The sequence below is a fragment of the Anomaloglossus baeobatrachus genome, unplaced genomic scaffold (genome assembly GCF_048569485.1).
Source record: "Anomaloglossus baeobatrachus isolate aAnoBae1 unplaced genomic scaffold, aAnoBae1.hap1 Scaffold_654, whole genome shotgun sequence".
In the NCBI taxonomy this organism is placed as follows: domain Eukaryota; kingdom Metazoa; phylum Chordata; class Amphibia; order Anura; family Aromobatidae; genus Anomaloglossus; species Anomaloglossus baeobatrachus.
Genome location: NW_027445024.1, coordinates 54,492 through 74,912, shown reverse-complemented (window position 1 = coordinate 74,912; position 20,421 = coordinate 54,492). Strand labels below are relative to the sequence as shown.

The 20,421-nt window shown below is 49.9% G+C and overlaps 1 protein-coding gene across 2 annotated transcripts in view; it reads left to right on the top strand.

Annotated features, from left to right (window-relative positions):
- Positions 1-579: 579 nt before the first annotated feature.
- The window catches only part of LOC142286386 (uncharacterized), a 35,624-nt gene continuing 15,782 nt past the window's right edge, over positions 580-20,421 (top strand). For both annotated transcript variants that reach the window (XM_075333353.1, XM_075333352.1), the window contains exon 1: positions 580-640. The gene's annotated coding sequence lies outside the window, so the exon portion shown is untranslated. The remainder of the gene's footprint in view (positions 641-20,421) is intronic.

The following is a 20,421-nucleotide window of genomic DNA, read 5'->3' as shown; positions in this document are numbered from 1 at the left end:
TCCTACACACATGGCTCTGCTCCGTACACCTCGTACACACATGGCTCTGCTCCGTACACCTTGTACACACACGGCTCCGCTCAGTACACCTCGTACACACACGGCTCTGCTCCGTACACCTCCTACACACACGGCTCCGCTCTGTACACCTGCTTCACACACGGCTCTGCTCCGTACACCTCGTACACACATGGCTCCGCTCCGTACACCTCCTACACACATGGCTCTGCTCCGTACACCTCGTACACACACGGCTCTGCTCCGTACACCTCGTACACACACGGCTCCGCTCCGTACACCTCGTACACACACGGCTCTGCTCCGTAAACCTCCTACACACACGGCTCCGCTCCGTACACCTGCTTCACACACGGCTCTGCTCCGTACACCTCGTACACACACGGCTCTGCTCCGTACACCTCGTACTCACACGGCTCTGCTACATCCACACTGTAAACCCCTCCTGACCCCACACATAAACTTCCCCTCATCCAGCCCCATGACAACCAGCACAGCAGAGCCCTGCATACACTGAGGAGCTGATCATGTGACCCCTGACTCCTCCCCTCCATGTGACATCATCACAGGCCCTGTAAGCACATAGCAGCCATATATCTAGTGTGCGGCTCTGCAGGTGGAGGTAGGTGCAGGGTATTATATATCGCCTCCATACTCCGCGGCGCTGTACACACTATTATCACCGTCACGCTCCCTATAGACTTTCCTCACACTCGCGGTCAGTGTTGGCCTCGGATGGCAGAGCCCCTCCTGTAACACTGACTCTGGGGGGCTGCTCAGCTCCGGGCAGATGTCGCCTTCCCCTCAGTCACATATTTCCCGCTGCTTCTATATAAGAATACACTGGACAGTTCGGTAAATGATGATTGGATCCTTTATAGCGAATCGAGTGTCTTGTGCCAACTACTGCTCATATATAGGGGTCGGGGTCCATTCCTGCTGCAGAGGGGCCCACCCGGGAATTCTCCGCTCCTCCTGTGGGCCAGTCCGAGGTTGACTGCGTTTCCAATTTTACATCTGAAAAATCGACTTTCTCTGATGCTTCGTGTTTCACCCATTATTAAGAATGTTTGTCCCTTCGCATCGGGCAATTTTTCATTTGTGCATTTTATTATTTGTCTGTGTCTATAGTCATTTGAGTAGTATTTCTAAATGACACCATTCACTTTACTGTGTAATGTGCTAAAGATGAACCAAATTCAGGGACATTTTTGAAAACAAAAACAAAAACGCAGTTTGGCCTTTGACATGTATATTTGGGGGGTGTTTACCGTTGAGTAAAATTGTCCTCGCTTCATAACATCACTACGATTACCGTGATAGCTATGTTAGAACGCTTTTCATATATTTCTATTAATTTGTGGTTAGAAAGAATCAAAACTTTGTCAAATAAATTAGTCGTGTCTCCTTTTCCTGAGACTCGTAGCTTTTTTTTTGTTATTTTTCTGCTTCAGGACCTGTTTTTTTAAGTTGTTGATTTTTTTGTTCATACCATTTTAGGACACAAACAACATTTTAATTGCTTTTTTGGAGCAGATTGTGGAGGCTGAACACATTTCCCACTTACAAAGAATGGAGGGTTCTGTCATTTTTAGCATACCGTGTTTCCCCGATAGTAAGACACCCCCGATAGTAAGACGTAGTGGTGGTTTTGGGGGGGTCAGCTAATGTAGACGTACACCGAAAGTAAGACGTAGTAAAAATGTATTTATTTTTTTTTTTTCTTCTTTACAGTACAGTTACAGCGGCCGAGCGCTCAGCTGAGCGCCCTGACTTGCCGGCGGCAAAGCGCTCAGCTGAGCGCCCTAACATGCCGGCGGCCGAGCGCTCAGCTGAGACCTGTTATTTTTTTTTCCTACTCTGCACTAATTACCTGCATTAATTTCACCTGTGTGACCTCGTTACCTGTATGAAAGACACCTGTCCACACACTCAATCACACTCCAACCTCTCCACCATGACTAAGACCAAAGAGCTATCTAAGAACACCAGGATCAAAATTGTAGACCTGCACAAGACTGGGATGGGCTACAGGACAATAGGCAAGCAGCTTGGTGAGAAGGCAACAACTGTTGATGCAATTATTAGAGAATAAAAGAAACACAACATGCTTGGTCTGGGGCTCCATGCAAGATTTTGCCTCAAGGAGTAAGGATGATTCTGAAAAAGATCAGGAATCAGCTTAGTACTACACTGGAAGACCTATTCAATGACCTAACAAGAGCAGGAACCATAGTCTCAAAGATTACCATTAGTTACACACTACACCGTCATGGATTAAAATCCCCCTGCTCATGCCAGCTCATGTCCAGGCCTGTTTGAAGTTCACCAATAACCGTCTGGATGATCCAGAGGGGGCATCTGAGAAAGTCATGTGGTCAGGTGAGACCAAAATAGCACTTTTTGGTATCAACTCCACTTGTCGTGTTTGGAGGAAGAAGGATGAGTACAACCCCAAAAACATTGTCCCAACCATGAAGCATGAAGTAAAACGGGATTGTTTCTAGCGCTCCGGAGTGAAAGATTTTCCCAGCAGGTTTAAGATTTCCAAGTTTTATTTTCACAATATGTGCTTAAAAAATGACGATTTTCATCATGGGCGAGACCTCTTCTATGCAGAGGAGAGGAGGATATGACAAGGACATACAACCATGAAGCATGGGGCTGGAAACATCATACTTAGGGGGTGCTTTTCTGCAAAGGGGACAGGACAACTGCACCATATTGAATGCAGGATTGATGGGGTCATGTATCACAAGATATTGTCTAACAACCTCCTTCCCTCAGTACGAACATTGAAAATGGGTCATGACTGGGTCTGGCAGCATGATATTAATCCGACACACACAGCGAGGGCAACTAAGGAGTGTCTCCGTACGAAGACTTTTCCTTTTCCCCATGACAGCACCACCAAAGAGACAGGTCCACACATCGTAGGACTGGAAACCCACTGAAATAAAAGGGCAGTACCTCTCCACCGAATCAGTTTGGTTTCCTCTCCCAAGATGGGAGACCCAGAGTCCATCTGTGTAAGCAGCGGTGAAGATGGCGCTATCCAGGGGTTGAACCGCCACTGGCAGAACAGCTTACATGCTATGGTGTCGGAGCTAAACCTTGGAAGCGTCTCCCCAGGGCCGTGGTCCCCTGCGGTAGTGAGCGCGGACATGGTAGGGTCCAGGAGAATCCTCTGCCCAGGCGCTGTCTGGGTCTACGCAAACGCTGGGCGACCTAAAGGTGCAGCCTGTGGTTCAAAGTCGCCAGACGAATATCCAGGGGCGCAGGAGAATTCTCTCAAGATGCTGTCCAGGACTGAGCACCCGCCATGCAGCCCTCAGGAGGCTGGCGGTTCGATCATGTCGGAGAAAGTTCAGGGAGTTTGTGCTGGCGTCAGTGGTCGCGGCCGTATAACGTCATGCACAGGTAATCGGTTTGTGCATCTGCACATGTGCGGGGCCCGCAACATGGCGGCGCCCGTGCAGAAATATCCAGAGGAGGCCATAAGGATAAAAGGATCTGCGGCTGGGTTAAGAGGTGCTTATGCCTTCCTCCAGTATTGGAGGACCAGCCGCAGCAGAAGCAAATGCGCTATAGACAACAGCCGAGTGGCAGCCTCTCCAGCAGCTGTGCCAGCCAGAAGTCCAAAGATTTGAGGATGGTGGATTCCGGTGACGTAGTGCAGCCTCCCGATCTGGTACCTCCTTTTTTCCTGTGGAGTGGTAAGTAGACCACTTCATCCCCCTAACTGGGGTTCCCCCTTATTTTTTGTTGTCCCATGTCCCGTAGGAAGTACTCCGGAATAGGTCGACCAAAACTAAAAATAGAAAATGAATTCTGTGTAAGTCCCCGTTACCACCTGGGACACAGAAAGAATTATGCAGGAATTACATTCTGGAAACTATTAGAGAGTAGACCCCAGACTTCACCTCTAGTCTCAGAGCTATAATCAAGGCTGAAGTAAAGGAGTCTTTTAAAGCTCTATCTCAACCAGAACCCAAGAGGTTAAAGAGGGGTGTACCCCAGGACCGAGACTCAGAGAAATCATCGGAGTCAGAGGAAGACTTGGGTTCTACTGTCTCTTCACCTTCCTCGTCATCTTCTACAGAAGAGGGCCCAGGTGGGAGACCTTGCTTCCCAAACTCAAAAGTTAGCCGGTTAGTTAAGGTGGTTAGGTTCACGATGGGGCTGGTGGACATTAAGGGGCCTGAATCCCTGGAGGACCTTGTGTTTGGAGGTCTGAAACAGAGGAAGAGATGCTCCTTCCCAATTAATGATAAGGTCAAACAGCTAGTGGAGGAGCAGTGGAAGAAGCCGGACAAGAGTGCCACACTGTCCTCTTCCTTCAAGAGGAACTACCCCTTTGAAGAATCAGAAGCCGCCTGTTGGAACAGATGCCCTAAAATTGATGTAGCAGGAGCCAAAGCAGCAAAGAAGTCTTCCCTCCCATTTGAAGATCTGGGGTGCCTAAAAGATTATCTTGATAGAAATGCGGACGGCTAACTGCAGGACTCCTGGGAGGTGTTGGCCGGGGCCCTGAGACCAGCTATTGCTGGTACCTACGTGACAAGATCCCTCATGGTGTGGCTGCAGCAGGTAGAGACTCAATTAAAAAAATGACATTCTGAGGGATAATATTTTCTCCTCTCTACCTCTGGCTCAAGGAGCGGCGGACTTCCTGGCGGATGCTTCAGCCAACTCCATCAGACCATCAGCAAAGTCGGCGGCACTATCTAATTCCACCAGGAGAGGCTTAAAAGATAGCCGGGAGATGACCAGTCTCAATATAAACTTTGTACCATCCCCTGCAGAAGAGACTTCTTATTTGGGAAAGCCTTGGATGAGATTTTGGAGAAGGCTGGGGATAGTAAAAAAAGATTTTCCCAGTTTCTCCTCAACTCAATTTAGGTGTCATTCCTTTCGGAAACGAAAATACCCCAGGAAGAAGCCCCTCAGAGGGCAGGATTCCTGGAAAGATTGTAGGAAGAGGCACCTAGGCTTTATGTTTGCCAGTCCTTCCACGGAAAACGAGAAATCAACCCAGTGACATCATGACCCAGGTGGGACAAAGGCTCTCCTACTTTTTTCATGCCTTGGAAAAGATAACTTCCAAAGACTGGCTTAAGGGAGTAATAAGGCACAGGCTCAGGTTAGAATTTAATTCGACCCCCCAGGGGTCATTAATAATAGCGTCGCTCAGCAAGTCGGAGGAGAGACGACTCACTCTGCAGCAGGAGATATTAGATCTCCTCCACAAAGGAGTCCTGGTGGAAGTCCTTAAGGAAGAGTAGGGCAGGGGATTCTACTCCAGCCTCTTCCTTGTTCCATAACCAGATGGTTCCTACAGGACAATAATCAATCTGCGGGGGCTAAACAAACACCTAGTGCACCGTTTTTTCAAGATGGAGTCAATAACATCAGCAGTAAAGATGCTTTTCCCAAATTTCTACATGGGGGTGTTAGACCTCAAGGACGTGCATTACCATGTCCCTATTCTTCCATCTCATCAGAAGTTCCTGAGAGTAGCCCTCCCTTGGCAAGGAGGGTTAGGTAATTTTCAATTCAGGGCTCTACCCTTTGGTTTAGCCATTGCCCCAAGAGTATTCACCAAAGTGGTGGCAGAGACTATTATACCTAATGTGGAAGATTTTTCGATAGTAGGACACTCAGGAGAACATTGCAGTGCCCAGATCCTGATAGTAACCAAGATCCTGGCAGACCTGGGGTGGCTATTAAACCTAAAAATCAAGGCTACGACTAATAAAAGTACAGTCCTTTTTAGGACTGATTCTGGCTTCCCGGTCTCAGTTATGCCACTTGCTTAAAGAAAAGATCCTCAACATTCAGACCTTGGTGTCCTCCAGGATGAGAGCCAATTACGACCTTCAGGAGAGTCATGTCTTTACTGGGATCCCTGACATCCTGCATCCCCACAGTGTTATGGGCACAAATCCACTCTCGTCCCCTGCAGTAGGAGGTGCTAAGAGCTTAAAAATAAAAATTGGTTAGGGGAGTTTGTGGAGACACGGGGCTCAGTGGGTGCTCTCGTCCACTAAAACCCGCCGCCTTTAGAAAGACAGCGTGGCTCAGGGCTCATCCCAACTGAACGCCGGCCTCCTTAACCGTGGGCATAACACTACTCAGACAACACAGGGTGAGGGAACCACAATAATTAGACTTTATTGGATCCCCAAACAATTAACTGCACATAACACATAACCAGCAAAACACACAAATGTAACAGGCAACAGAGTCTCACCCTTCCGCTGGCTCACCAGGGATTTAGAATGTCCATGCCTCAGAGGTTCCAGGGCCCCTTACTCCAGTCCAGCAGCACCCTGCTTTTGGCGGGCACCCACCGAGAAAGGAATAACGCCAGATTTAGGAAGCTGTGTGAGGTCTGCAAAGTCTGTAACAGGTGACTGAACTGTCCCAACCTGAGTGTCCTCCTTAGGTAGTCCTGGTATGATGTTACAATCCTGGCAGCCGGAGTCGAAATCCCTAGGCTGTGGATATGGTCTCCAACCGGATCCGGAGTCCCTAGATTGAAGCCATAAGATATCCTGATCCTCTAGTCAGCTCCAAAGAGCTTAGACTGGATCCATCAACCTTCATCAACCCTGGTGGCTTAAAGAAGTCCCTTTTATAGCCATAACCTTCCCTTAGGATACACTGCGTCCTCATCGATTGGTTGGACAAGATTGCTTCTCCCATTGGAGGAATTTCAAGCTGCATGGATAATGTTCATTTAAATGATGTGCATAGAAAGACTCAGTATATCTACATGGAGTCAGCAAGTCACAGACTCAACAATGGCTACTAAGGTAATCACATTATCAATACACAACTACAATACAATGGTTACTGGAAAAGTCTGGAGAACAATACGTCTAGCTTTCAGTGGCCAACACAATTACATTGAGTCAACAAGAGTCTTGTAAAAACAATGAGGGACTTCTCCCCCATCTATAGACAATCTATCATGCTGTCTGGCTGGATTTTAAGAAACTTTAACCCATGAGAGTCCATGTCGTCACATTCCTCCCCCTTCTTAATATTAGCCAGACATGATAGGCTTCCGATCATCTTTCTCCTCTTGACGGCATTGTCCTTTTTAATGGTGAGGTCAGCAACAGAGGCTTGCATCTATACACCTCCCCCTGATTACCTCCCCCAAGTTGAGCAGCCATACTGTGGACAAGCACTAAGGTGGGGTCTATGAGTTGGGCCTGCACAAATCTCCCACTATCAATCCTGCCCCAGTCAATAGCCACAGTGTGGTTAGGCTTACTCACGGTTCTTGGCTCAGAAGTGGATGATGGAGACCGGGAATGCAAACCATCCCTGGAAAAGATGTTAGAAAGATCCACATCAGGGTCCTGCTTGGCTTGAGGTGGGTGATGGCTTCTTCAAACTGACTGGATAGTCCTTGTCCTAGGTCATTCTCCAAAATGACTGGTGTGAGCAGGTAATTCACAAGCCCCACTTTCACTTCCCTTTGAGTGGTATCCGAAACAACAGGCTTGGTGGGGCCATCTATGAACCCCACTTCAACTTCATCCTGGCTAGTCCCCGAAACAACAGGTGTGGGGAGGCTGTCCATAAACTCCATATGGACCTCTCCCTGGTCCTTTCCCGAAATAACTGGTGTGGGGACGGTGTCCATAAGCTCCACATCAGCCTTGCTCTGGTCAGTCTCCACAATTTCAGGTATGGGGAGGCTGTTCACAAGCTCCACATCGACCTCTCCCTGGTCGGTCCTTAGGTGCAACTGCACACATGCCAGAGGGACGTCTGAGCACTGGCCCTCAGCCAGGGAGATGGATAATTGGGAATCTGGTACAGGGTCTTCTGGGGAAACAATAACTGGGCTTACCAAAGTGATGGAAGATCCAATGTCTTGAAGTCCCTGAGCCTGTATATCACCGACCTTGACTGTCTGGATGTGGGGATGGAGGTTGGCTGGTGTACGGTGTCCGGCCTGCCGTAGGGTGTGGACTGGATAAACCACTTCCTCAGCTATTGGTGTTTCTTGGGAGTAGCATTCCTCAGGTCTCATTGGTTCATCTCGGCATATGTTGACTGGTTGGAGTGGCAGACGGGCTCCAAGCATGCGGCCTCGGTTTTGGAGACAATCTTTATCTATATGTCCATTGCGCCCACATGTATATCAGCGCCATAGATTGGGCGAGTCACAGGCCCTGTTTGTAGTCCTTTGTTTTGGCGCAGCTTCTGCTGGGTAGCGGGACCATCCTTCTCGACCGGCTGGTGTTAGCAGTACTGCAGCTGGAATCCCATACACATGGTCCAGAACATAAGCCCTCTCTTCTCTTGAGGATCTAGGCCCCAATGCATCCAACAACGCTGTGGCTTGGGCCATTTTGGACAAAGTTGATTCCTGATTGTCACTAGATCCATGATGTGGCACATAGTTTAAATCCTCTGGGTCAATATCGGCGGGATCCTCATCGTCCTCTGCATCATTCTGGGCATCCCAACGGACTAATTTCTGGATCAAGGCTGACCGAGTCTCAGCGTTCCAGTAGATAATCTTTCGCCTCTGGCACAGATCCTGTAGCATCCATTTACTGCAGCGGTCGTAACTCCTCTCTTGTCCTTGTCCCATGGCTGAGCTGGTGGGGTTGGACATGGCAGCGTCCGAAACCTGAATGCCTCCCGTATGGCCTGCTGGGTATGCTTATGTGCCTCCCTGGTTGTTGAGCCCTGGACGGTGTCCGAAAACACCAGTCAGCTGCAGCTCCCCTGGGTAAACCAGGCTGAGTAGTATCCCACTGCTGCCACCAATTGTGGAGACACGGGGCCCAGTGGGTGCTCTCGTCCACTAAAACCCGCCGCCTTTAGAAAGACAGCGTGGCTCAGGGCTCATCCCAACTGAACGCCGGCCTCCTTAACCGTGGCCGTAACACTACTCAGACAACACAGGGTGAGGGAACCACAATAATTAGACTTTATTGGATCCCCAAACAATTAACGGCACATAACACATAACCAGCAAAACACACAAATGTAACAGGCAACAGAGTCTCACCCTTCCGCTGGCTCACCAGGGATTTAGAATGTCCATGCCTCAAGCTTCCAGGGCCGCTTACTCCAGTCCAGCAGCACCCCGCTTTTGGATGGCACCCACCGAGAAAGGAATAATGCCAGATTCAGGAAGCTGTATGAGGTCTGCAAAGTCTGTAATAGGTGACTGAACTGTCCCAACCTGAGTGTCCTCCTTAGGTAGTCCTGGTATGACGTTACAATCCTGGCAGCCGGAGTCGAAATCCCTAGGCTGTGGATATGGTCTCCAACCGGAACCGGAGTCCCTAGATTGAAGCCATAAGATATCCTGATCCTCTAGTCAGCTCCAAAGAGCTTAGACTGGATCCATCAACCTTCATCAACCCTGGTGGCTTAAAGAAGTACCTTTTATAGCCATAACCTTCCCTTAGGATACACTGCGTCCTCATCGATTGGTTGGACAAGATTGCTTCTCCTATTGGATGAATTTCAAGCTGCATGGATAATGTTCATTTAAATGATGTGCATAGAAAGACTCAGTATATCTACATGGAGTCGGCAAGTCACAGACTCAACAATGGCTACTAAGGTAATCACATTATCAATACACAACTACAATACAATGGTTACTGGAAAAGTCTGGAGAACAATACGTCTAGCTTTCAGTGGCCAACACAATTACATTGAGTCAACAAGAGTCTTGTAAAAACAATGAGGGACTTCTCCCCCATCTATAGACAATCTATCATGCTGTCTGGCTGGATTTTAAGAAACTTTAACCCATGAGAGTCCATGTCGTCACACGGTTCTCAGAAGAAAGGGTCTTAGACCCTCTACAGTGGTGGTTAAATACCGAGAACCTGTCAGTAGTGGTCGCTTGAGTAGTTCAGGTCTCAGACATCATTACTACAGACTCGAGTGCATTTGGCTGGGGGGCCCATCTAGGAGGACAGTAGCCCAGGGGAAGTGGAGCTTCCAGGACACTCAGGTTTCTGCCAATCTAAAGGAATTATTGACTGTGGGAAGGGCCTTATAGACATTTCTTTCTCTCTTACAGGGCCACCATGTCTGCTTTATGTCAGACAACAGGGTGTCAGTGTCTTATCTGAACCACCAGGTGGGCACTCGGTCTCTTGCCCTAATGAACGCAGCTCAGGAATTTTTATCCTTAGCAGAGTCATTCTATTTCGCTTTCAGCTCTGCACATAATAGGCCTTCAAATGTAACTGCAGATTTTTTGAGCCGGAATCTGTTGCGACAGGGGGAGTGATCCCTGAACCCGGGAGATAGTAGAACTTTGGTGGTCCCCGATAGTAGACCTATTTTCCAGATGAGCCAACAAAAAAGTAGACAGGTTCTGTTCCCTGAATCCCAGTGAGGATCCTTGGGCGGTAGATGCCTTTCAGATTCATTGGGTCTCGGGCCTGCTTTATGTCTTTCTCCCACTCGTGCTAATTCCAATGGTTCTCAGGAAAATCTGGGAGGATCAAGCAAGGGTAATTTTGATCACCCCCTTCTGGCCCAGGAGGCCTTGGTTTTTCTGGCTAAGAAAAATGTCTCTTTCAGAACCATGGATTCTTCTGGAGATCCTGAACTTTCTCTCTCAGGGCCCGGCATTTCACCCTTAGGTTCCAGGCCTACATTTGACTGCCTGGAAGTTGAGAGAGGCCTGTTAGTGAGCCGCGGATTCTCCAGAAATCTGGTCTCTACTGTTTTGCAGAGCAAGAAGCCAGTTACCACTAAGATCTATGGTAGGATCTGGAGGAAGTTCCTCTCCTCCTTGAAAGAGCAACCTGTAGGGAAAGTCCCTTTGGGTGCCATCCTTGAGTTTTTACGGAAAGGTTCAAGTTTCAGCCTTGAGAGCCCTACTCAACTATGATTTAGCAGGGAATAGTTGGGTCTGGAGGTTTTTAAAGTCTTGTCAGAGAGCAGTCCCTTCCCTAAAAATTCATCCTTGGGATTTAAACTTATTGCTGGATTCCGTTACAGGGCCTCCTTTCGAACCCCTAGCTCAAGCCTTTAAAAAGCTCCTCAGTCTAAACCCTATCTTTCTAATAGCGGTGACGTCAGCTAAGAGAGTGATCGACCTACAGGCCCTATCTTCCAATCTTCCATACACCCAAATTTCAGAGGATAGTGTTAGGTTGACCTAACGGTCACAGCTGTTGCCAGCGATGTCCGAATGCAGAGAGGGTACAGGTGACCCCCCTCTGCCCTCCCTTTACCCTTCTATGAAAACAGGCAGACACCGTTATACACGTAAAGGCTAGGAGACGTGCGGCTCCCAAAAAGAAAACTGTATTATTTTGTTTACATTACAAGGTTATACAAAGTTGATTAGGGCGTAACTATGCAGCATACATATTCAGTAAAGGCGTGAATTACATATTCCCAGCAAAAGAAATTAACATAATGACTTATACTCCCATGACAAACTGTTGCGTTCTTATTCCCATAACAAGATGTTTGTCAGTCGTTACTAAGTCAAAACATTCTGTGTCCTTGAGTTTGGTCTCAGTTTATTACGTATGTAAGTCTGGTTTGATATTGCCAGGGAGAATGAATTTCCATTATTTTTCTAAGGCAGTGAAAAAGTTTAACTCTTTCCTCACAATCCCCCCTATTGGCGTGATTGATGGACAGGGGGCCATCGAGAAGCTGTGGACTATAGAGCGAGCAGGCTAGTCTCCAGATACTTTCTGAGTCGCGGGTTTGCTCAGGGAGTGTCGTCTCACATCCGTCACCCAGGACTGCCTGCATGCCTCTCGATAGGAGTCTCATCATGATACGCCAAGGTGATTTCTAGAAGAAAGAGTAGAGAAGAGAAAAAAGGCATATTAGTGATTTCATATGGGTGCTGAATAATCATTGTATCTACATTGCTTCAAGCAGCGGGAAAACAAAGCCATTAGCAACTTGAACACTACATAAGCAACTAGTAAACAGAGTAACACTTGGTGTCATTTACTGATAGTCTGTTGTAACAGCCTCCCCATTGAAGCACTTCGTTTATTGGGACTGGTATGGCTAAGTATCGCATGGAAGAGGCTGTTACAGGTGCGTGTGTACATATCCAGCAGTCTGTGATCTCAAGTTTTTCAGCTAACACTTCATGATGGGTCTCAAATGAATTCTGCTGTGGTGTAGAAGGCCCCAAAAAGGGAGTACACATAGAAATACTTAGCAGTATTAGGCCTTCTTGCAGTGGATGGCATGGACCCATGTCGATCTCCCCTCAAGTTTGACGGAGGTTGGAGTGGTCAGCTGGACAGTCAAAGGCCCTTCGAATCGTGGCTCAAGGGTCTTTCTCACGTGCTTCTTTAGGTAGACCCGGTCACTAGGCTTTAGAGAATGGGTTCCTGGAATGGCATCAGGATCAGGTAGAGAAGAGTAGACCCTTTGGTGGGTTTCAGTTAGTCTCTTCTGTAGGGAAAGAACATAAGACGTTAGGATATCACATTGCAGGTGTAACTCCTGCGGGAAGTAGCATCCTAATATGGGTGCACTACCAAAGAGTATTTCAAATGGTGAGAGCCTGTGCTTTCCCTGCAGGGTAGTCCTTATAGAGTAAAGAGCTATGGGGAGACATTCTGTCCATGGTCTACCAGTCTCCTCCACTGCCTTGGCTAGTTTGAGCTTTAGCGTTCCATTTAACCTTTCCACTTTCCCTGATGACTGTGGGTGGTAAGGTGTGTGTAAGGCTGACTGAATGCCTAACAGGGCACAGGTGTTCTGGAAAACTTGTCCAGTGAAATGAGTACCTCGGTCTGACTCTATGACTTCAGGGAGTCCAAACCGAAGCACCAGCTCACAGGCCAATTTCTTTGCTGTAATTCGTGCCGTGGCTGAGCTTACAGGATAGGCCTCTGGCCATCCTGAGAAGAGGTCTGCACAGACAAGTACAAACTCGTAGATGCCATGTTTTGGCAAATGTATATAGTCTATTTGTACTCTTTGAAATGGGGCAAACGTCTTTGGCATGTGTCTTTGCAGGGTTTTAGTTAGCTGGCCTGGATTATGTTGTTGACAGATGTGACAAGCTTTTATTCTCTGGGAGGCGTATTGTCTGAAGCCGGGGGCTATCCAATATGGTTGCATCTTGTTCATGATTGAGTTTGTGCTACTGTGTGTGGGATAGTGGAGTACTTGGAAAATGGCAGGGAACCAACTGCGTGGCAGGACAGGAAGTCCGTTTAGGCGCCAAATCCCCTCCACCTTTTCTGCCCCCTTGGCCCGCCATCCGGCCTTTTCTTCCTCAGAGGCGTTTTCTTGTGTCTCAAAGAGGTTCTGCATTTCTTCCTCCGTCGTTGACACTGTTTCCGTCTCCTTCAAAGGGAGTAAGGCTGCTTGTTTTGCTGTTTGATCGGCCAAGCGATTTCCCCTTGCCTCGGGTGTTTGAGCCTTGGTGTGGGCAGCAACCTTTATGATTGCTAGCTGTTTTGGTATCAAGGCTACTTCCATTAGTTTCTTCACTGAGGCTCCATGCCTGATAGGATTTCCTGTTGCTGTGAGGAATCCTCTAGTCTGCCAGATGGTGCCAAAATCGTGCACAATGCCGTGTGCATAGGCTGAGTCCGTGTAGATGTTCGCTGTTCGTTCTTCCAGAAACTCAATTGCCCAGATAAGGGCAAGAAGTTCTGCTTCTTGAGCAGATATGCGTGGAGGTAGCGGTTGCTTGGCTAAGACTGCATATAGAGTCACTACTGCAAATCCGGAGTGGAACTTGCCTGCTTCATCAGCGTATCTGCTACATCCACAAAAAGTTCAAAGTCTGGATTTGTAAGCGGTGTTGCCTGTATATTGTGCAGGGGCTTTGCCTCATGTTCAATGAGTTCCTGACAATCATGATCAAATGGTGCACTGGTACGTTTGTCACTCTCTTCTGTCCTCTCTTTTGTCACTCTCTTCTGTCCCCCCTTCTAAACTTGTAAAGATCAGCAGATCAGCAAGGTTTAGACTTATAACTCGAGCAAATGAGATGTTTGGAGGTAGCAACACCGTGCACTGAAGTCTGACTTGTCTTGCCATGGAGAGATGTTTCAACTGCACTTGATTGAGAACAGCATAGATGTCATGGCTGGTAAGGATGGTAGTCGGGAAATCGAGTGAGATTTCAGATGCTTTCTGCAGTATATTTGAAACTGCTGTAACGGCACGGACACAGGTTGGTGCTGCTCTGGTGGCGTTGTCGAGTTGAGAGGAGTAGTACCCGATTATGTGATGTTTGTCCGTCTTCTGGGTGAGTACTCCTACGGCAAATCCTTGAAGCTCTGCTACGAACAGATTGAAGGTGAGATCATAGTTTGGTAGTGCCAGAGCAGGTGCATCAATCACTAGTTCCTTGAGCTTTTGAAAATTTTGTCGAGCTTCTTCTGTGAGGGAGAAAGGAACATTCTTTGTGCAATCATACAGCGGTTGCATGAGTAGCGATGCATTGGGAATCCACTGTCTGCAAAATGATATTAGCCCTAAAAATCCTCTGAGTTGTTTGAGATTTCTAGGAATGCTTGCTTTCCTGATAACTTCTTGTCTGTCCGGGCTGAGGTGTTTTTGTCCCGCAGAAAGGCAATGACCCAGGAAAGTGACCCTCGTTTTACAGAACTGCAACTTATCTCTGCTCGCTTTGCATCCTACTTCTGCCAGAAAGGTAAGAAGACTTATTGAAGCCGTTTTGCATTTTTCTTCACTAGGGCAACACAGTAGTAAATCATCCACGTACTGATAGATGTACTGCGAGAGGTAGCGGGAGGGGGGATTGTCTCAGCTGCGGTGGCGTAATTCCAGGCTTGACTGAAACTTTTACTGTGGGCACGGGTAGTGTGCCGAGGTCAGTTTTTGATGTGGACCAGAGTTTTGCAGGAACTTGTAGAAGTATTGGGTCCGTGTTTACTTCATGTGTAACTTCAGATTCTGGTTGGTCTTCTATCATCTGGAGAGTGCACAGGATTTCTTCTGGGATATCTTCTGGAATTTGCAGGATAGCAGATCCATCTTCATTGTAGACAATCTGAGCTTGTAGTCTTGATAGTAGATCTTCTCCAACTAGGGCATCTCCACCCAGGGGGACACTAAGAATTTAGACACGAACATGTATGGTCCCAGTTTCACCTTCAGTGGATGTATTATTGAGATTATCTGGGCTTGTCCATCAACTCCGGATACTACAATAGCTTCAGAGGAGATGGATCCTTCAGGCACCAGATTCTTGGGGAGTACGGAGCGAGAGGCTCCTGAGTCCACTAAAGCTCTTATTTCCTTGTTGCCAATGTGAAGGGGGACATGTATAAATGGACCTCTGGCATCCCTGTCCCGTGCTGCCGCAAGTCAGGCAGTCTTCTCCTCCTGACTCTCGGGTTGGTTTTCAGTGTCCCTCTTCTTCTTTCTACAGTCTCTGATCACGTCCTCTGACTCCACAATAGTAGCAGGTCGGTGCCTTCCTTCTTGCACCTTCTGGCTGACCGTCCACTGCTGCTATGACAACTTTCTTGTTGCTCCTTTTATCCTTTGCGTCGGTTTCTAAGCCACTTGCTTTGTTGACTAGAAGATCTATGTCTTCCATGTTCCTCCATTCTGGGCAGCACGCTTTCAATCTTTCTGCCAGAGGTGCATGTATTCCATCTGTGAGGTAAATCCTGGGATATGAAGAGGAATTATGATTTCCAGTCATAATCGCTCTCATCACTCCATGGCAGTGCCCCACCCTTCTTGTTCTCAATGTCCAACATCTTGGAAGGTGTCACATCCTAGCAACACATCCCATGGCCATCTCCTGTGATATGGAGATTAGATGACCTGGGAACAATGGAGACAGGATGACTCCCTGCCGTGACCCTGTAACAAGAGTTTGTATCTCATTATAAGGCTATGGAAGTATCCAGACAGAACGACTCCAGTAAAATATGGTTCATATCTCGCAAGCCATATTTCCGATAAAAATGGCAACCATAAAAATGGTGTCTCCGCATGCGGATGATGCTGGCACACCCTTTTTATGGGAGTAAGACCTGGGGAAATACCTAAGGCGTGATATCAGCCAATGGGGAACTAGTAGACAAGTCATGAGTCCTCTCGTTCTGTAGCTAAATTCATAACTGTCACAATGAGAGCGTTGGCGTCCGCCTACGACGCTCCCAGGCAAAGTTATGGCCCATATCCCCTGTTGTGGATATTGTCCATAACTCCAGCCAGGGGTGGAGCAGTGCTCCCTCTGAGGTCACTAAGGTAGGAGGGGACCTGGATTTGCCCAGGTTGATAACCCTACTTTGGCCATTTTCCAGTGTTCTTTTGCTCGGGGGTCTGGTCAGAGAAGACCTGTGAGGGAGATCCTGGAAACCTGGTCCACGGCGCCCCCCTGTGGCCAGACGCACAAGGTAACTGCTGGAACTGTGTATGCCTGTTTGTAACCCATGCTTTGATTGTAACTGTACTCTGACATAACTGTATATTCTGTAGATTCCCTATTGTATATATTGTAGTTTCTAGTGTGCTTTAGGCTGATTAAATTATATAATTAATCTTGGGCTGTTCTGTTATCTCGATCTTGAATCCCACGTCTGTGTGTTCGGCTAATAGTTACCATGAAGTGGTTGGTGGCAGCGAGTTTGTGCCAAGGATTATTGTGGGGAGGCCAGTGAGATTCGGGGAGATTTTATATATTCCGCCCGCGGAGGTCGGGGGAATATATACCCTACTCTCACCGGGGACCCTTCAATAATCGGCATAAGTAGTATAGCGGCCTCCTTGCTTATTGTCGGGCAATTCCATAATTGGCCTGACTATAAGAGGGGCGCTAGAGAGCGGGTCACGTGCTCTGTCTGTCGGTCGGGAGGTATAAAGGAGGGGTGACCCCCCCACTTGTTACCCCCCGATTGTGACGTACTGGTAGCCAGCGGTGGGATTTCTGAGTGACCCTCCCTGGTGGTTCGTGACATATTGGTGGCAGCGGTCGGGATCGAGATAATAGTGTGTGTGAGTGTGAGACCCATACTCCCAGACACTAAAGACTGCCTGCAGCAGCTGTGGCTGCTGGGGTCTTCAGACCAGCTCAACACTAGAGTGTCAGAGTGCAGATACTGTAAGGTGTGTGGAGGCATCAGGTGTCAGTTCTGTGTCAGTGACCAAAGTCTGCAACAATGGCTGAGAGCACCAGGAGCAAAGCCAAAGGAATGGCTCAGGCCAGAGACGATGAGGAGGTTGTCCACGAGTCCTCCAGGAGCCCGACGCCAGAGAACAGCTCTGCAGAGGACATCGCACAACCTGGCACTGCTGGACAAAATGAGGAGGTTCTCGCCCAAGGGTCCTCAACGAGCCAGATGCCAGTCCTCCGCTCTGAAATGGACAGTGAATCACCTGGCTCTGCAGCGTGCCGCAGATCACCACTTGCCAATCCCTCCGGCCTGAGAGGTGCAGAGGCCCTTCTTCAAGCTGCCTTGGCCAGGCTTATGGCTGGAGACCGGGATACCTACGAGATACTCATGGCCGAGCGTGAGCGACAGGCAGCGCGTGACGCTGAGGCTGCGGAGTGGCAAGCAGCGCGTGACGCTGAGGCTGCGGAGCAGCAAGCAGCGCGTGAGGCTGCGGAGCGGCAGGCAGCGCGTGAAGAGCGAGAGCGACAGGCAGACCGTGACCACCAGCTGCATCTAGCCAAGCTCCAGCCCCCATCAGCCACACGTGACCTTCAAGACACCAAACTTCCAAAGGTCCGTGTTGAGGACTTCCCAGTGCTGGAGAAGGATGGAGACTTGGACTCTTTCCTGACTGCTTTTGAACGGACTTGCCTGCAGCACCATCTGGACAAGGATCAGTGGGCCAAATACCTGACCCCCCGTCTAAGGGGTAAGGCCCTGGATATCCTTGGGGACTTGCCTGCTGAGGCAGATCAGGGCTACGACACCATCAAGCGGGCCCTGATCCAACAGTACAACCTCACTCCGGAGTCCTACCGCAAGAAGTTCCGGACCCTGCAAAAGGGACCAAAGGACTCCTGGGCTGACCACCGGCGGGCACTTGCCCGAGCTGCCGACCACTGGACCCAAGGCCTGCAGCTTTCCACCGGACCGGAGATCCTGGACTTGTTTATCACGGAGCAACTCTTGTGGAACTGCCCTGAGGATCTCCGCCAGTTCATCCGAGACCAGAAGCCAAAGGGGTCCACGGCTACAGCTGCCCTGGCCGATGACTACACCAACAATCGGGCTCCTGAGGCCAGGAGAGCAGCCACCAGCAGCACCTGGAGAGGGGGTAAGATGAATTCTGCGACTGCCCCACCTGCCCCTAGACCGCAGGGGGTGTCCCCCTCAACTCCCCTCTCCAGGCCCGTGGCAGAACCAAGACGGTGCCACCAGTGCAACCAACCTGGACACTTCAAGGCCATGTGCCCTCAGCGTCCCAAGGCCCCGGCTCCGTCCCCGTCCCAAGGGCCGCCCAAGGTGTATTGTGTGGGTGGGGGTGGTGGTAGGTCCCTGGACAGCTTCCAACCTGTCACCGTCGGCCGGTCTGTGACCATAGGACTGCGAGACAGCGCCTCGGAGGTGACTCTGGTGCGGCCTGAGATGGTGTCCCCCCAAGACTTGGTACCTGGAAAAACCCTCGCTGTCTCCGGGATTGGAGGCATTGACCCGGCGCTGCCTGTTGCTGGCATTTATGTGGACTGGGGCGCAGGGCGAGGGGTGAGGGAGGTGGGGGTAACTGATCGGATCCCTGCAAACGTGCTACTTGGGACAGATTTGGGGCAGATAACCTCCCAGTTTGGGCCCCCCCCAAGGGCTGAACCTTCAGCCAGTACTGACATGCCTCCGGACAATGTTAATGTGTTATCTATGAATGATGTAAGGGAGGAGGGAGTGAACTCTGATATTTCTGCTTGCATAGACACCATAGACACACACACAGCTGCAGCTGTGACAGGGGAGGGGCTTGGAGAAAGGTGTGACCATGCCTCTACAAGTGATCAGCCAGTGAGCTGGGATCTGTTGCCCTCTGCAGGGATAAGCAGAGAGCAGGGTGCTGCAGGGGGAGGACCAGTGTGTGGGGTGGGGGCTACCACAGCAAATGTGGGGTCCCCAGAGATTTCACAGCGGGGTTCTGTTGCTGCAGGGGGGGAACAGGCAGGTGAGATTGGGGCCGGTCCAGGAGCGGAAGTGCTCCCAGGTAAGATCTCGGTACATGGTTCCCCCACAACCGGGGTGTCAGGAAGCCAGGTAGGTCTGCCTGAACCGGCGACTTGGTCAGGAACGGAGGAGGAGCAGGCACGACCCACGGTCGCAGCGGCTGTGGCCGCTGTCACCCGCAGTGGGAGTGCTGGAAGCCAAGGGGCCTCCCGGAGGTCCGATAGCTCTTCCCCTTCTGACCAAGTGGCAGCCGAGTCAGGTGGAGGCCAGGACACAGGTCCCGGGGTACTGACTGAAGATGTGACAGTCTCGTCGATTCTGGCCACATCTAGTCAGGGGTTTCAGGCAGCGTTAGAAGCTGACGACAGCCTGAAAGCTCTTAAGGAGCAGGCGGCACAGCCTCCCTCGGACCCGGAGCGAGTGGTCTGGGACCAAGGACGGCTGTACCGGGTCACGGTCCAGCAGGGTTCACCGGAGGCATGGCCCAGGGACCGACAGTTGGTGGTAATCTATCCGTTCTGTACGGAGTTGTTGCGGATCGCACATGAGATTCCGATGGCCGGACACCTATGGATCGCTAAGACCAAGGCCAGGTTAAACCAGCATTTCTACTGGCCAAAAATGGGGGCTGATGTGGCTGCCTACTGCCGTTCGTGTGAAACCTGTCAGAGAGTGGGGAAGGCGGGGCCACTCCCCAAAGCCCCACTGGTATCTCTGCCCATCATCGATGAGCCTTTCAGGAGGGTGGCTGTGGATCTGGTCGGCCCGCTGGCCATCCCCAGTAGCTCCGGGAAACGCTTCATACTGACGGTAGTGGACTATGTCACCCGGTACCCAGAAGCAGTGGCCTTGTCATCCATTCGGGCTGACAAGGTGGCCACCGCATTGCTGGAGATTTTCTCCCGAGTGGGTTTTCCCCAGGAAATGCTCACTGACCGGGGGACTCAATTCATGTCCCAGCTGATGGAGTCCCTCTGTAAGCAAGTCCAGGTGCGACATCTGGTGGCCAGCCCGTACCATCCACAGACTAATGGCCTGTGCGAGCGGTTCAATGGCACCTTAAAGCAGATGCTTAAGATGTTGGTCGACTCCCACGGGCGTGACTGGGAGCGGTATCTCCCCCACCTGTTATTTGCTTACCGGGAAGTTCCACAGGCCTCAACGGGATTCTCACCGTTTGAGCTCCTGTACGGGCGACGTGTGCGGGGCCCCCTGGCTCTGGTGAAAGAGGCTTGGGAAGGGGATTTGGCCACCCCTGGAGTGTCGGTTATCGAGT